This window comes from Sus scrofa, chromosome 4 (genome assembly GCF_054392235.1).
Source record: "Sus scrofa isolate SSC_HxYL_T2T_F1_AM1 chromosome 4, Sscrofa_HxYL_maternal_Yorkshire_Landrace_v2.0, whole genome shotgun sequence".
NCBI lineage: Eukaryota > Metazoa > Chordata > Mammalia > Artiodactyla > Suidae > Sus > Sus scrofa.
In genome coordinates this window covers 124,700,356-124,717,683 of record NC_139386.1, presented here as the reverse complement: position 1 = coordinate 124,717,683, position 17,328 = coordinate 124,700,356, and the positions used below count along the sequence as shown (strand labels likewise).

Here is a 17,328-nt window from a genome sequence, read left to right as displayed (position 1 = left end):
TATGATCCCCCTGACTTTGGAGTCCAAGCCCACATGAACATAAATCCAGTGGCAAATTGCTATGCAAGCAGAGTGTTGGGAGAAGTTAGTGGGGAAGAGGGAGGGAATCCTGAGAAGAATCTATAGGTTGTCAGCTCAAATAGGATTTGAAGGATGGATAGAGTATACCGTTGGTTCCATCGCATCCAAAATGAGAGGGTAAATTTATGTTGGTGGAGGGTTGAAATGGAAGAATGTGGAACGGAGGAAAACAAGACAAAATGCAAGAAGAAAGGAAAACAGTCAAACAAGACAAAATAATAGTTTAGCCACTAAACAAAGTCAACAGCCTTTCGTTTCTCCTCAAGGGCTGTAGATAATATTCTCAGCTGTAGCCTGTGAGCTGTTTTGCAGCTACAGAAGACCCCATGGGGTAGAAGACGTTAACAGGATGCTGCCCACAGACACAGAGATCCCAGATTCCTTGAAACCAGAAAGTTGATGGCCAATCAGAGGAAGGTTTACAAGTTTGGGATTAACATATGCACAGTGCAATATATAAAATAGATAATTAACAAGGACCTACTGTATAAACAGGGAAATCTGCTCAATATTCTCTAGTAACCCGCATGAGAAAAGAATCTGAGAAAACATGGATATATGTATATGTATAGCTGATTCACTTTGTCTTACACCTGAAACCAACACAACATTGTAAGTCCACTGAATTTCAATAAAAGTAAAAGGACAGTTAAGAAAAAAAAAAAGAATGTTTATAAACCGATCACGCATCCCCACTATTGCCTCCCTCACCCTGTCTTTAAAAGCCTTTCCCTGAAAGCCGTCAGGGAGCTCAGGTCTTTGGAGCACTAGCTACCTGGACACCTTGTTGGTAGCTTGCAATAAACACGTTCCTTCACCACAACCCCATGTCCGTAGATGGTCTTTACTGTGCTCGGGCCAGAGCACCCAAGTCGGTTCATTGACACATTCAGAGTGAGGGCAATGCAGTGAGATGAAGGACTGGATGGGTGAGTTGCGTTCAGATAACGAAGGACCTTGAAAACCACAGGAAAAGCTTGGCATGCATGATATCAGCACAGGGCACCAGGAAGGGTTTCTGAGCACAGGCGGGTGAGGTCGTCGTTGTGCTTTAAGATGCCTTTCCTGGAAGCTGGAGAAAGGAAGACATGGGAGGCAGAGACTCCTGTGCTTAGCAAGCCACTGATCTATGTCAGGCTGGAAGTTAGGAAAGCCCTGCCTCGGGGAGAGGGTGGAAGGAGATGGACACAGCAATTTCCACCAGGGTGCTGTCTCTCTCTTCTGGAAAGAGTCCTGTCTGTGCAAAATGGTGGAGGTCAGTGTGGTTAAGATAGATAAAGTGGAGGCTTTGTCGGATATGAGGCTCACTAGTTTCAGCATCTGCACAGTGGGACCAATGACGCCTTCCTCCACTGCGTGTGCACTTGGCGGTGCTGCAGCCATTCTTATAGGAGCTCCTCTGTCTACAGTCGTCAACTCTTTCTTGGTCTACACACCCATCAATAACTCCCCTGCCCAGCAGTGTCCAGGTAGCTCCTGCTAGTGTTTTTTTCTTCTTCCCTCTACACTTCGCTTGTTCCGCCTCGTCTAACTGGTCCCCAGATGCCCAGACATATCTGCTAACCTCACCGCTCTCTGCCTGCAGCTGCTTTCACACAGCCAGTCCCCAGAAAGCAGCCCCGTCTCTCCCTGGTTGGCTCTAATAGCACCAACTCAGGCCAAGCAAAGAAGTAAATTGGAGCTGACATGATCCACTTAAGAGTTTTAGGTATTTGTTTCTGGACTCTCCCCGAGCCTTTGCTGGTTAGGATCAAATGAAATATATTGTGGGGGTTTCTTGGTTTTTGGTTTTTGGTTTCTGTTTGTCTTATCTACAGCCTTTCTTCAAATGACCTTTTAAAGCTTGAGCCACAGCCACTCATTAATCTTCTCAATATCTCCGTGGTTTTGAAGGTGGGGCATGGTGACTACTAAGAAGCCCATTTTGCAGAAAAGAGTCCTAAAGCAGGAAGAGGTCTAGTGACTCGCCCAGAGTCACGCTGTGACTCTGTCCTCTGCAAAGGATCAATACAAGTATTGCCACCCAATAAGTGTTGCTTTCCGTGCATCCTCAGGGGACATTTTCATTTCAAGACGAGGTTTGACTTCTGGGTGTCACATCACTGCTTATAATCCCCTGTTTCTCGAGGTCTCTGATTTTCAAACTGTTGCTTCAGAAAACGCAGGAGTCCACAATGGGGCTTCAGGGTTTGGGACATGTAATACAATGTTTTCTGCTAAACAGTGAATATTTAAACTTTCAGGGAACGCTGACTTTTACTGCATCTATAAATTAAAATTGTGTGTGAGAATTCATTTTTGGAGTTATCTCCTGGCACAGCAGGGCAAGGGTCTGGCATTGTCACCACAGAGGCGTGAGTCCACTGCTGTGGCACAGGTTTGATCCCTGGCCTGGGAACTTCCACATGCCACCGGCAGGACCAACCAACCAACAAACAAAAACAAACAAGAAAATTCATTTTTTTTTTAAAAAAGATAACCTTTTGGGTTTGGGGGGGGGCTACACCCACAGCATGTGCAAGTTCATGGGGCCAGGGATTGAACCTGTGCCACAGCAGTAACCTGAGCCACAGCAGTGAGCTGAGCCACGGCAATGACAAGGCCAGATCTTTAACCACTAGGCCACCAGGAAACTCCAAAATCTGTATTTTTAAAAGTTTGAAAACCTCTGTTTCAGAACATGCTATTGCTCAGAGTAGGCTAGGGTCCAATACTTATAAATCAGCTTTTCAATAATATTATATGCATAGGAATCAAAAGAACTTAAAGATCCAAGATAATTGTGTAACAGCAACAACAGCAAAAGTTTCTCATCAAGAACTGTGAAACCGACTACCCTCTGATATACTTTGAGAGTGAAGGCTTTTTTTTTTTTTTTTTTGGCCATTTACCCTTGGTTTGTATTGACCAATGGGCATGGCAAGTTTCAGTCCATAGCACTTACTAATATTTTGTGTAAAAGTCTATCACTTTATGGTTTCATATCATACCTCATAAAATAATGCTATTTCCAACTACTAGTCTCACCTTGGCTCCAACTGAAGGTGTTTGAATGGTTTCCTAAAATCTCTACATTGCAGACATGCTTCTGCTGATATTTGCAAGCGGTTTTTCACCAGTTCCCAGATTCTGAGACTCCCTTTCACTCTGTTAAGATACTCTGCTCTTAGCTCATGGCAATAAAAGCATCCTCAGGGAATTTCCTGAACAATTAGACAAAGTCTGCATTTTCTAATCTTTGTAGCAACCTCCTCATCAGACACTCTTCCAACATTCCTTCTCTGGAGTGACCTAGCTCCTCTAGCTAATACACTCCTACCCAGCCTTCAAGCGCCAGCTCAAGTGTCTCCTGCCGCCACAGACTTCTGCATTGGCTGTATTTGGTTCGCACTGTCGTATTGACTCATGGCTTTTCTCCCATGTGCTCTGTGGCTAGAGAAGCTAAACTGTATTGACTTCATCAGTGGATTCCCTTGCCGTCTTCTTGGGTTCAGCCAACAGGAGCACTGGCAGAAGTTGAGAGGAAAGGAGAGGCTCGAGGGTTTTTGTCTCCCTAGCTCACTCCCTGAGAGCTAGCTGAGTAGCTAGCAACCCTAAACTGCACGGGTAAACTGCATCCCTGAACTGAAGACCACAGCATCTGTAAGCAGTTTTGTTTTCTGTACCGGCGTCCAGAAATTTCTGTCTCCACGAAACCTGGGAGTAGAATGACCTCCAGTATATCCCACGATCTTGTTTCTTTGCATTTGCTCACCTTTTGGTAAATGGTCACATTAAAAGCCTCTTCTAAAACCATCCAATTTGAGGGTTCCTGTGTTTCTTGTTAGAATTCTAATTCTTTGACCCTGTTCTCTCAGAGTGGGTCTATGTTTCCATTGCAATTCCACAACAACTCACGGATGGGTGCCACTTATACTTTTTCTTATATTGTGATCTCTTTTTAAGTCTATTTTCCTTCCCAGAATTTGAAGATACCCTTGAATCCTTGCAATGTTTGGGATATTGTAAGGACTAAGTTAAAGTCTGTGAAGACATTTTCAGCCACTGCTTATTTTATCAGCCCACCAACATGCCAGCAAAGCTTTGAAGGAACAGAACCTCTTAACACAACTACATTTAAAGGCATATTGTCATTTTCATTCTGAGGCTCAGAGAAAAGAATGAATACAGAGGCTTACTGGTGTCTTTATCCCTATTCTTCAATGTGAATTCTTCCAGGACAGAATTTTTCCCCCAGTGTTTAGCATAGAGTAAGTGCCCTGGGGCCTGACATAGAGTAAGCACTCAATGTTTGTTGAATAAATTAATGGGTCTCTATTTTCTTTCTGTGTGAAATCCAAATAGTCAGGAAAAAAAACAACAACAAAATAAATATACGATCTGTTGTCATTTTAGCAAATGAATTTTTTTATACCGTTGGAAACAATGGTATATGGACAATGTTGATTCCCAAATACATAAAAGTTAGATAAAAGAAATCCAGTGAGGATTGTCAAGGCAGAGATTCATCGTTTATGGAAGATTTGCATATTTTTATAAAGTCGATAATCTATTAAGATTAGGGCTGATTGCATTTTTTCATAATTTCTTAGAACATGGAAAGGAAAGAATCTTAGCCTCTCATCCAATCTTTAATATGCTAAATATATGTATTGCTTACCTTCTGTGTACCTGTCACATGTATATGTACTTGTCACAATTTTAAGTACGGGAAATAAGCTGATAAATAACATTAACTAAAATCTCTGCCTTCATGGAGTTAACTTGTTAATGAGACAGAGAGAGAGACAGTAGAACAGACAAATGAGTGAAGTGTGCAGTGGGTTAATTAGTAATAAGTATCAAGTGAAGGACCAGGAAATGTCCAGGGTTGCTTTTTCTGGGTGAGAAATTTCACCACACCCTTACCCAGGGTGGCACTGGCTCTACTATTTTAATGATAGTATTGGGACTTTTTTTCCCTTTCTTTTTAGGTCCACACTTGTGGCATATGGAAGTTCCTGGGCTAGGGTCGAATCAGAGCTGCAGCTGCTGGCTTACACCATAGTCACAGCAACACCAGATCTGAGCTGCAGCTGTGACCTACACCAAAGCTTGTGACAAGGCCAGATCCTTAACCCACTGAGTGAGGTGAGGGATCAAACCTGCATCCTCGTGGACACTATGTCAGGTTCTTAACCCACTGAGCCACAGCAGGAACTCTGTATTGGGACATTCTTGTGATGGGATGCTCTACCCCAGAAAGTAGCTACTTATTTGGGAGAATTCCTCTAGTGACCAGGTTTTTTTAAATTTTTTTTATTTATTTATTTTTAATCATCAAAGCCAATTCTGAGTTGTCCAAGTCAAACAAAATGTCAACTTAATGGCAGCGCTTTGAATTAGGCAATATTGAGTTTCATTTTTCCTGATTTCTAAGGGTATCTCAAGAATTAGTTCCTGACTCTCTCTTTGAAACATAGTTCATCCTGGATATATGCAAAGCTATGAAAGTGACAATAGCTGCATGTATTTATTACTGCTTCACTCTTTGAAAAACATGTTCACATATTTTGTGTTGCCTCTTACTCCTCAAAGTAACTTCAAAATAATAGCATTTATTCTCCAAAGGTGGTGACCAAGCCTCTGCTGAGTGAGGGAGTTGGCAGATGCCTGAATCATATACCAAGGAGCCAAGGAAAAATCTCATTTGTTTGCTGTGGAAATTCAGGCTCCCCCAGCTGAGTAAGGAACAAGTAGCTGTATCTATTTTCCTGATGATTTGGCCATTATGATCAGCATTTGACCTTGTCTTTTCATGATGTTAGTACAATAAGAGCAATTTATGGTATTATACAGTTTTTACTGATAATTGAGAAAAAGCTTCCTAGTCATTTCTTTCCCATTTAAATTGAACCATCCAATTACCAAGAAATTAGCAATATGTGTATGAAAGAGAAAGCAAAAGCTTTCATGTTTCAGATGTGTTAACTTTTAAAAAAGCATGTCACCCATATGTTTTGGGGACAGAGACCTCTAGATACTCCAAATAGGATTGCTTACTCATTTGAGCCCTTGCACTGTTTCAAAATGTTAAGCACTTTGCTGAACATAAAGAATTTCTCCTTCATGTAAAATTTGGATTCTCAGACTGCAAGGGTCCTGGAATAATGTCAGTCTAACAAAGAGATGGAATGACCCACTTAATATCCTAAGATATAATTAGGCCCTAGAAAAGTCCCCCACTAAATATAGACTATCTTAACCAAGGGCAAAATCAGGGAATCAAGGCCTATGAAATGCCTTGTTTAATAGAAAAGGTAGCTAAAAGCGTGAATTTACAACATGGCAACTAGAGCCATACCCCTTCAACATTCTAGACATCTCATCCTTGGATTCAGCAGCCCAGAAACCCTGTTGCCTGTGCTAAATTATAACTTTTTTTCTTTTTAGGGTCGCACCTGTGGCATATGGAAGTTCATGTCAAATCGGAGCTGCAGCTGCAGACCTACACCACAGCCACAGCAATGCCAGATCCAAGCCACGTCTGAGACCTACACCACGGCTCACAGGATCCTTAACCCACTGAGCGAGGCCAGGAATCTGAACCTGCATCCTCATGGATACTAGTCAGGTTCTTAACCTGCTGAGCCCCAACGGGAACGCCCAGGATTCTGAATTATAATTTTTAAATCTCAGAGACCCTAATCAGAAAGTCATAGGTACCTAGGAACAGAGCCACATCTTTTAGGATTTCCTAAGTCTTCATATCATTTGCAGGGCCTTGCGGCCTTCTGGATAGGAGAAAAGTTAAAAAAAAAATTAATCAGAAAAATAAATGATCATAGATTGTAGGTAATGTCAGAAGGAAAGGAAACTGCAGGCTGAAGGAGGAAAATGTTAGTGGAGACGGGAGGCAGGGAGATGAATTACTGAAGATATTTGGCTGGAGATTGAACAAAAAGTTAAATGGTAGCGAATATCAGTGAGTTTTATTCCTCTCGTGCAATGTTAGTGGACAACGGATTGAGAATAAGTGATGAGTCCTTGGTGCCACTGATGCAGTCATCATCCTTGGTTCACACACAGATCTCTGCTAAGAGGAAGAATACAGTCGAGCATCTCTATAAGCGCCTCAGAAATGGAGGATGTCTTAATGAAAATACTCATCATATCTCTGGGCCTATAAACGAAGCTAGTGGACCATTTAAGATCCAAAATTTGGCACCAAGATATATATGCATAGGGGAAGAGGAGCGTATGTCTAGTTTTATAAACAGCTACTGAATTCATGTTGCCTTTTGCTAAATGTGTGACAGTAATTCAGTGGTAAGAGATCCGGATTTCAGATTTCAGACGTGTCCATGCATGCTAGGAAAGAGGAGCAGGCAAAGCCAGGTGTTTCTCCGCTCTCAAAGGGGATATTGCACCATTTTCAGGGCTAAATTTATTATACCTATGCATTTCATTAAACTTGAGTCTTACAGATACAGATAACATCTTATATGTGTCTGCTAAAACATACATTTATTTTCTATCCCACATGGTCACCCACCTACCAAATAGCTCACAATTAACAATGTAAAGGGATGAGTGCTACATCGTTCCTTAAATATATGGGTAATCTATCCTTCATTTTCATCTTCACACAGGCTAAATGTGTCCATAAGGCGAGGAGTAGAGAAGTGGCTTCTCATTGCCATGGTTGGTAGAGTGAGGTGCCTTCGGTTTCTCATTTGGAGTTAAGAAGGGATAGGTTTTTAGAAGACTGTCTTATAATACCATAGACTATAGGTTCGGCAATCTACAGATCAGTGAAATTGTGTAACAACTAAACTGTTGATACAAATTATATTCCTAGAAGATACATTGTATATGCTCAAATAAAATTTCCAAAAACCACATTTATCAGTGTAGAATGGCAGGAAGATGGACACTGGAGTCACATTTGCTATAATTGTCAGGTGTTAGCAGAGAAAAGTGGCCAAAGGGCAGTGGAAGTTGTTTGGAAAATTAACAGATTTAACCACTTAGGAGCTGAGGTACCTAAGACATGATACCTGAAGCCTGTGAACCTCACTGTCCTCCACTGGAAAGAGCAGATTTGGAAGTTGCCTTGTGGCGCAGCTGGTTAAGGATTCCCATGTTCCTGCAGCTGTGGCCCAGGCTGCAACTGCAGTGAAGGTTCGATCCCTGGCCCAGGAGCTTCCATATGAGTTTTGTGAGAATGAAATGACAGAAGGTACAGACAATGCCCAGCACCCAGCATTCACTCAAGAAATGGTAATTCCAGAGTTCCCCCTGTGGCATAGTGGGTTAAGAATCAGACTGCAGGGGCTTGGGGGTCACTGTAAAGGCGCAGGTTTGGTCCCCAGCCCAGAGCTGTAGGTTAAAGGATCCAGTGTTGCCGCAGCTATGGCATGGGTCCCAGCTGCAGCTGAGACTCAGTCTCTTGCCTGGGAACTTCCATATGCCATAGGTGCAGCCATTAAAAAAAAAAAAAAAAAAAAAAAAGTGGTAATTCCACTTATTATTATTCCTTTTTCCTCATCAGTTTGCTTGTAACACCATTTCCAGATCCTCTTCCCTCCAGCTTGACGCTACTTTCTAGTTTCTTCTCCTTTCTTTGCACCTTTGCTTTCTCTTTTCCAGACCTGAATCAATGTCACTTTATGGTTCACCATTGAATTAGATTCTTTCCTAACACGTTCCTTCCCTGAAGTCCCTCCCCTCACCCTGTTTTTAGGATGCTTTCTACAGGTCAGTATTTTCTTTATTTTTTATTCTTTTTTCTTTCTTTTTAGGGATGCACCTGTGGCATATGGAAGTTCCCAGGCTAGGGGTGGAATAGGAGCTTCAGCTGCTGGCCTGCGCACAGCCAGAGCAATATCAAATCCGAGCCCCGTCTATGACCTACGTCGCAGCTCATGGTAATGTCAGATTCTTAACCCACTGAGCAAGGCCAGGGATCAAATCCACATCCTCATGGATACTCGTTGGTTTCATTACCACTGAGCCACAGTGGGAACTCCTATAGGTTAGCATTTTCTTCACACCTGTTGTTTGTCAAAAGCTTGCCATGTACTTCACAAATATTAGTATATCATTTAATCCTCATAACAACCTATGTAGAATTATGCACTCGGAAATTTAAGGCTCGGTGCGATTGTATAATATGCCAGAGTGGAAGAGCAGGCATATAAAAGTCCTATCTGTCATATTATAGTTTTCAGTTAAGATTCGAGAGAACAGTTTTCTTTTTGGAGCAAGCAGAGAGTAAACGCAAAAAACAAAACCAGAAAAGAATACACGGACTCTGAGAAGTGAAAAAAGAAAGAAAATAGAGAACGAAAGGGAAATTAACTATACCCAAAGTTCACCTGATCCAAATTCCTACCATCCATCTATTAAGAGGATGTTTAAGTGTTTAAGGATTATAATCACATCTTTGAAACAAATTTGACTATATGTAATGGCATAATCTGATAGTTTTGTTCACCAGTCATGTTGACAAAACAGTCCATGAAAAGTTGACACCAGAGGTGGGTGGTCTTTTCTGGGGGGTGCAGACTCTGCTATAGGTAGGGGGCTTCTCACAAATGTACAGGCATCTCACACTCTGCTTTCCTAGCTCTAGCATGCCTGGCTTTAAAAAAGAAAGAAAGAAAGAAAGAAAAAAGAAAAAAATAACGTGACATGTCTGTCACTTCCCTCTGAGACATGTCACTTGCCATAAAACACTTCTATTGCCACTTGCACTTTGAGTAATTTCCTTTTAGACCTGGCTCCTCCTCCGAGATTTTCAGGTGAACAGCCTGAGATTAGTGTGTGTAACGTATAGTTGGGAGCATGCATGCTTTTACTTCAACGTTCTTACTAAATTGAAGCCACAGCAAATAAGCATAATGTAGCAGTGATTTCGAACATCGGTGGAAGAATGCGTTAGGATGAAGGAATCTGAATAATCAGGGGAAATCTCAATAATCTTTGGGATATTCTCCACATAGCAGATTTCACAGGAAAAATCTCTATGGCCAGAAATTGGTATACAATTCCAGGCAGTCGAAGTTTCCAATGGCTCTATCTACACCAGTGTGTCAGGATTGTGTCTGTTTTACTTTGTTTTTTTTTGAGGCTAAAGTTTCCTAGCTTGGCCATGATGTGGCACAGAGACTGTTAGCTTAGGACAGTTGATGCTTGCTCTGATTTTAGCACGGCCCTTGGATGGCTCCCCATCCAGAAAGGAGAGAAGAAAAAGAGAATGAAAAGATAAGAAGGGGGGTGGGGGCTGTAGGCATAGGGAAGAGAGAGAGAGGGGGAAAAAAAAACAAAAACCCTGACAAAACACGCCTTGAAAACCACCATTCTCAATACCATCGTCACGCGATTTCAAATGGTACAATTGAAAATTCATAATGAAGTCTGTTTTAACTGTGAAATACACAGATTTTGAAAGATTTTTCTATTGTAAAAAATATGAATGCTGTGAGAAAGATGTTTCTTTTTTTTTTTTTTCCCTACGTTTTAACCTCTGAGGGTAACTTGACTCTAAATTATGTGAAGTTATCAGCCATATCCAATTAAAAATGCTAAGCCAGTTTCATCTTAAAAGAGAGACACTGACAAAATCTAAATATATATATATATACACGATAAATTAGTTATTGTCAAAGCAGTGGTCTCTCATTATTGTGCCTGTACAACAGTGTCATCTAGTGGACACTGGTTGGGCAGGTTGTAGCCAAGATTCTTGAAGGCGCTTATTTAAAATGAGCTAGTATTAAATGAAAATAGGCTTTGTCTTTTTCAATTTCCTGAAACTAAAGCAATTTAAATAATTATGTCTAATCCAGGCCGTCATTGCCATTCCTTTTTTTTTTCCAGAAGAGTAAAGGAACTGAAAACTTTTTATGTCTACTGAAAGAAAAATAATTTTAAGGTAATTTTTCTTTTATAAGATAGCAAAGAACAAAAGAAAATAACGAAATTACAATAAAAGGCAGATGTCAGCGTATGTAGAGCAATGAGGAGGAGGAAGCTGAAGCTGAAAGGTTATTGAGCAAGATTCCAATCTTGAAATCTAAATGAACAGTGGCTACGTCAACAACAGCAAAACAAAGGCTGTATATGGGAGTTCAGCTGTCTTATTTCCAAAGCTCTGCCATTTCTCTAGTACCTTTTTTGTATGTGTGTAGAAAAAAAAAATCTCTCTTTTAAAACAGAATTTTTCAAAAGCACATCTTTTAAAAAAAAAAAAAGCTAAAATGTCATTTGGGTATTAAATGTCTGTTTTATCAAAGCTGTTTAGCCTTAATTTTTCTCCACATAATCAAATCCTGGAGAAACATAATGGGCACTGAAATATGTTCCATAATTTTGCTGATTCCCTACATTTTTATTGAAAAATATGAAAAAAAATTGCATTTGCTTAAGAAGACACAAAAGTTAGGCTTCTCAGCATTTGAGTAAACTAAACATGAACAGCAATTTTTAAAATCACAGTGCAGTATCATGGGAATGTTTTTATTAGGTGGCTCTTAGTACCTATATGCTCTTGTGTTTTGAAACTACTTAAAGGTAGGCTGTTGTTTTAATGTTTTATGGTTTTGTTTCAGAGAAAGAGGGAAAAAAAGCATGGGAAGGCTATTGATAAGTATAAAGTTCTATTTTCAAGTATTTTCAAATATAGTTTCATAGTCCAGTTCCTCTAAGAGGATGTTTCATGCCAGTTTGATATCTTTGATGGTATTATATTATGTATTTTGAAAATGTTGAAGTGATAGTGTGCAGGCAGATGCTACATCAATCCATCACCCTTTGGTTGGACACAATGTATTTTTTCCTATCTGTTTAAGATTTTTAAAGTATTCCTAGCATGAAAGACCCAACATGATACAGTATGGTAGACGACTTAGAGAACTAGGATACAATGCTGTATTGATATGTTATCCTGAATATTCTTGCTGAATGTTCTTCCATATTATTAAGAAAATATTTGGTTGTTAAGATGATGTGCCAGTTTGAAGTAATGTAAATGTTTGGCAAGTTTGACCATTCATTTGAAACTGACTTTTTTTTTTTCCTTAGTAGATAGAAAATACTCAGCCCTGCCCTAATCCTATGTGATTTTTGCCTTTACCTTTTATCCATGTGATACAAACAAAAAGCAAAAGTTCTGTGTCTTGTGGTTATAGCATAAAATCAGTCATAAGTAGAAATGTGACATTTTAAAATGCATTTGCAGGGTATGTTCATTTGAAAGGCTGAGTTTTTATATTGCGATATTTGTAAATTACCATGGTAGACGTGTGCAAACTATTTGGACCTTTCAGGAAGAGAGAAAATCTGGAATTTTGCTATTACCAGAAGATAGATTTTTCCTAAATGTGCACAGTTTTTCATTTTGCTGAATAAGTGAGTAATTTGTACTCCCTCAGAATTAAACTTGCAAGTCATAGAGTTGAACTGGTAGCTGATAGGTAAGGCCTAGGTTTGGTATTTTTAGCTGAGTCTTCTCCCATCCATCAGTATTTATTGAGTGACTACCAAAAGGCACTGTGGTTAGGATAGAAAATGGGATACATGTTCTGTGACCTTCCTAAAACTTACAGTTCAGTTGAAGAGATAAAACATGCATAAGTGAGAAATTAAATGGCAATGCAAGATTTAAATAACAGTTCAATTCAGTAATAGACATGTCACCCGGAGGTTCATGCTCATTTATCATATGAGTAGTCCAGGAATTGAGAGAGGCCCCTACCAGTAGAAGGATATTTTGTGATAAATCCTGGAGAACAGATTCCTAATAAGGGTCTTTGTAGGACAAAAGTACAATTAAGAGAAAGTAAATGGGAGTTCCCATTGTAGCTCAGTCGTCATCGAACCTGACTAGCATCCGTGAGGACACGGGTTCGATCCCTGGCCTCACTCAGTGGGTTAAGGATCCAGGGTTGCTGGTGAGCTGTGGTGTAGGTCAAAGACGTGGCTCGGGTCCTGCATTGCTGTGGCTCTGGCACAGACCAGCAGCTGCAGCTCTGATTTGACCCCTAGCCTGGGAACTTCCATATGCCATGGGTGTGGCTCTGAAATAAAAGACAAAAGACAAACAACAACAAAAAAAGGAGGACATGAACGGTACCTGTGACTTCACTGTCCATCCACCTTTTTGTTTTCCGTGGGTATTTTAGTTATAAGTAAAGGCCAACACTGTAGAAGCTAACCTTTCACTGTACGTAAATGGAATTTACTTGACTTCTATGAAAATATCAGCTTTCTCAGGAAAATTACTCTCAGTATCTGTCACTCTGGGTCAATACCACTCAGCAGAGAAGTAGTATAATCTATTGGTTTGCACTCAAAAGGGGCAAACCATGTTCCTGAGACCTTAACAGGACACTAACTACTAAGGAACCAGAAATCTAATGAACTTGAAAGCAGTCACCTTGATTTATTTTTGAATTATAAACTCCTTGGAAAATCAGATCAGATCCAAGAATAGTTTCTTTAAAAAATATATATTATGCTCCTCAAATTATTTCACGCTGCTGTTGCTCATTCTGAAATATTAAAATACAACTGATAATGCTATTTTATGCTACATGGAAATAAATAATTTTAAAAAGCAAAAACTATATATTATTCTGTGCATAATATTATGGTGTTTTCCTATTATTTTTAGTAACTCATATGTTCTCTTCTATTCCCTGATGACTTTATAATTGAATTATCTATGTAAAACACTAATATTTCATTTAAAAATTGGCTAACTTTTATATCATTTCCTCATTGGGTCTTGTTTCAAGAAATGTTTTTATGATCAAATGTGGTTTCTTTTTTCTTCTTCTAATCTACAGGGACCATGGCTATTTTGATGCCATAAGGTAGACTGATCTTCTTTTATAAATAAATTTTCCCAAGTGCAAGTTCTGTCATCTAGTCTATACTTACGAGTATGATATACTTCCTAAAGCACTTGTTTTAGGTAGGATAAAACAGGATTTAAAGGCAGAGAATGTATATTCCTGAGAAGGAATAAAGAAATCAAAAAACATCCTCACTTTGACTCTGTTCCCATTTTTCTAAAGTAAATTGTGAATTGAAATGGCGGCAACTAAAATCGGCAGAGGACAGATTGTAGAACATTTAGAAAACCTCACGTGTGGCTGTTGGGAAATTCAGTCATTCATGCATGCTTTCAGTTCATTCATTCCTTCAATCATTTATTCGATGCACATGCATTGATTCATGCCAGGTACTTCACTGGGGCTACATGCTTATTATTTCGAGGTCAAAGACTGATACGCCTATAGGTCACTATGTCATCCCATGTAAACTCGGGGTGCATACAGCAACCCTGGTGGTGCCCCCTTCCCCTCTGGGAACACCTCAGTCTCCGCAGACCTGATGTAATTATGATACTATGAGCCAAGAAGGGCCCACATGACTGATCATTCCCCAGCGTGCAGAGCAGAATCTCTGATAATTCATTGGGTCACTTTTTTTTTTTTTTTAACAAAACAGTTTGGTTTCACTTCTGGTTGTAGAAGTCATATTGCTTGATGTATAAAATTAGAAAATTATAGGGAGTTCCCATCATGGCTCAAGTTTCCTTCATGAGGACACAGGTTCAATCCTCGTCCTTGCTCAGTGGGTTAAGGATCCAGCATTGTCATGAGCTATGGTGTAGGTCATAGACACAACTTGGATCCATGTGGCTGTGGCAGTGGCTCTGGCTGTGGCTGTGGCCTAAGCTGGCAGCTGCAGCTCAGATTAGACCCCTAGCCTGGGAACTTCCATATGCCGCAAGTGTGGCCCTAAAAAGACCAAAAAAAAAAAAAAAAATTGGAAAATTGTAAATGAATTTACAAGCAAAATAGGTATTGATACATTCTAACAACCCAGAAAGAGCCACCACTGGTTATATTTTATTCTTATCTCTATACTATGTATGTGTGTGTATGTATATATTCCTTTCTCTAAAACCATATATAGCTTGTGTTTTGTTTTTTTCCCATAATTGAGACCATACTGTGAAGTAAGTTTATTTTCAACACATCCTTCAAATGAATCTAAGAACTAGTGTTTACATGATTTGGGCCTCGGAGAAAGCAGTCCTCCTCCCAAAGGCAAAGCCTGGGACGGATTTTCCAAGAAGACACAGAGGAAGCACTTTCTCTTATATACTAAGGGGCCAGCCATTTCCTGGACTCAAGAGAGAAGAGGTTTGTTCACTTTGTGCCATTATGTTAATGCCATCATATTATGTTACTTTACCGTCTGAGCTCAGCTGCATGTGCTTCTTTCCTTACTGTGCTCTAGGGAGGCTTATCCTCAAGCACACAGGCCCCATCCCAGCCGACCTCTCCTCCACCATGACTGGGTCACATGAGTCCTTTGGAGTTTACACATGAATCAGATGGTTGTTTTTTCAAAACCAAAATAAGTGCACAGTTACAGTCAAATTCCACTGCTCTTGGAAAATCATGCAACAATAGCCTAACCTCTCAGCATTTGATTTTATACGAGGAGCATTTTTTTTTTTTTCCAAAACTAGTTGGAATTTCTTGAGAAGAGAATTTTTGTTGGGACATTGTTTCAGTGGTGGTGTGAGGATAGATAAACCAGTGGTTTCCTGGGCTGACACCAGAGGAAGGTCACAAATGGCCAACTGCAAAAGCAAGTGGCCTGTAATAGAAAGCATTGCTTAATGAGACCCAGCCTGAAATACAAGGTTCTGGGGGAGTTCCCTGGTGGTCTAATGGTTATGATTCAGTGCTTCTACCACTGCAGCACAGGTTCAATCCCTGGTCTGGGAACTAAGAACCCACATCAAGATGCTATTATGCATGGTCCAAAAAAAAAGGTTCTGGGTGATGAGAGTCAGTAGTTTTAGGCTGTAGCTTCAGTTTGACCCCTGGGAAATACCATATACCACGGGCGTGCCCCCCCCCAAGAAACCCTCAGCCCTCTCCTGCATTTTTCTGCACTACTGCAGCTAATTAATAGCTCTTCCTCCAAAGAGTAACCCAAGAGTAGTTAAATAGGTGCTTTAGCATCATGGCCACTGCCCAGCTTTTGTCCTTCAACCCAGCTTTAGTGTGATTTAAGAGGCTTCCAGCAGAGGGAAGATTTTGAAGATCTGCCTCTATCCATGGGATAAATTTATCAGAATAATGGCTTTGTTTTTGCCAACCCGAAAGAAACCTATTACCAAAATCATTTTTCCTGAGCCTAAAAACTTTTTTTGGCACCACCGTGGCGATTCTACACATGGAAGTCAGATGGTAGCGTCTATCACTCAGAATCCACTTCCTGTGTAGTTCTAAGTGTCCATATTTGGTGTGAGGTATTTGGTTATGGGTTACCTCCTCTTTCAGATAAAGATAAAGGTAACCCACTGTGGAATGTCGAGATTGTGTCTTCTCTACCTCTGTAACTGCAGAGTTAGGAATATGTGTTTTTGTGTAGTCATAATATATGCATTATGTGAGCAATAAGTGTTTTAAAAGTAGTAAACATTTCACTGTCTAAAATCAGGTAAAAACTGATCCACGCATTCAGAGGTCTGGAAGGGGGGGTATCCTTGGATGAGAACCAAGGACAGCAGAGAAAACAGGGGCTTTGGGAAACAGTGGCAATGCGATATTTTTGACCTGGGGGCTAGTTATACAGGTGTTCTGCGGAACTGTACAATTTGTGTGCACTTTTCTTCATTACAATTCAATAAAAGTGAAAAACAATATATATTCCAGGTACTAGGTAGATGACTTACCATCGTTTCCTTGCCTTGGTTAATATTGTAAGGATGACATTTTTTAAAAGAACATAGGACTCTGGTGGGTGGGTGGCTAGGGAGTATATTTGGAAAATTTTTACATGGAATTAAATGTTCATATAATTACGTAAGTGAATTTCACTCAGATGCTCTCCAGAGTGTCCAATTTAGCAATTGAAAAGCATGTTCAACTAATTATATGTAGATAGAGATATACAGATAAGGGTATATACATATACACACACATTTAACTTCAGGATTATATCACAATTTTTATCAGTAATTCTTTGGAGTAAATTTGGGCTCCTTGAAATTTTATAATCAATGAATCGGTCAAGAAAATTTTGGTAAAATACTTTACCTAGGCTCCCTTTTGAGGGTGTATTTATTCACGTATTTAACAAATATTTATTACACCAAGCTGGGAAACAGCGATACAGAGTTAAATACAACATGGGCACCTTCCCAAGAATTCATACTCTATAGGGAAGATG

General features: G+C 40.0%; 1 protein-coding gene and 1 long non-coding RNA gene across 8 annotated transcripts in view; one reads left to right on the top strand and one right to left on the bottom strand.

The window, feature by feature from the left end:
- The window catches only part of LOC102158069 (uncharacterized), a 532,572-nt gene that overhangs the window by 376,973 nt on the left and 138,271 nt on the right, over positions 1-17,328 (top strand). The window lies entirely within an intron of this gene.
- The window catches only part of LOC110260439 (uncharacterized), a 71,899-nt gene that overhangs the window by 4,277 nt on the left and 50,294 nt on the right, over positions 1-17,328 (bottom strand). The gene's annotated exons all lie outside the window — the stretch shown is intronic.